The sequence below is a fragment of the Tigriopus californicus genome, chromosome 5 (assembly GCF_007210705.1).
Source record: "Tigriopus californicus strain San Diego chromosome 5, Tcal_SD_v2.1, whole genome shotgun sequence".
Lineage (NCBI taxonomy): Eukaryota > Metazoa > Arthropoda > Copepoda > Harpacticoida > Harpacticidae > Tigriopus > Tigriopus californicus.
Genome location: NC_081444.1, coordinates 6914066 through 6915193, shown reverse-complemented (window position 1 = coordinate 6915193; position 1128 = coordinate 6914066).

The window sequence follows — 1128 nt, the reverse complement described above, 5'->3', positions numbered from 1 at the left end:
AGGTGGCGCCTTGAATGCTCTGAAACCTTTCACAATCACATCTTGGCCCGATATAGTGGGGACCGCCCACTATTTCAGGTGTGCTCCGGTTCATACGATCGATCTTTGTCGGTTTCGAAACCCAAAGGATGAGTTTGGCCATTTTTCAGTCTTCTTGTCATTCAGGGTGTCCGGGTTTGGGGAAAATACTCTAGGTTTGGCAGATCTTTCCCCCAAAAAATATTGGAAATACTTGCTTATTTGCAAAACCAAAAATTCTAAGATTGTCAATTACGCTTACGTATTATTGTCAAAGGCCGAGTGGGTTTCGCAAAACTCTGAAACATTTTATTTTTAATTACTTTTTGAAATGTTCTTTTCACAAAAACTATCTCTCACTCAGCGTCTTGTTGGATATTTAGAACTGCCACGTGGTTTTTGGTTCGCCCTGTGTCATAACTATGCACCAAATGTAATGTAAAATTCTGAAAATGCAGTTTGATGTCTTTTTTTTTTTAACCAGAAAAAACATTACCTGAATTTTCCCCGCTTTATATCTTTTTTTCTACTAGTTTGAATTTCTAGTTTCAAATTTTCCTGACAATTTTTTTTTCATTGTAGAACATTCTTTACTGCCTGGTCAAATTGGTTTGTTTTCTTTTAACTTTTTTCCTTGTCTGGGACTTCTTTATTTACTTCCGTGCAGCATGATCAGGTGAAGAATTAAATCGCCAACCAGAAGTTCCAACAAATGCATCATCTTTCTTTTCTATTTGGGTTTTCAGGGGCTTTAATAACCACAACAAGGAATGTAATCCTTGGTACCAATAAAATGAAAGGTTATGATTCGTCCTATTGTTAGCATTTTAACTTTATACAATTCTTAGTCTGCCAAGGAACTACCGATGGAGAATTAATTGTTTACCGTAACATCTGAGTCAATCAAAAAAGTGCCCTAATGTCAAACATTAGAAGGTTGTTTCCTTATTTGCGCATTTTTACATACTATAACATTTTCTCAGGTTTGTTTTTGCATTTTTTCCAACTTTTTAAAGTCATTTCGCCCATAAGGCAATATTTTAACGGGTACTAACGGGTAAGTAAAATTAGCCTGCAAAATATCCCTAAAAAATGAAACAGGTTAAAAAC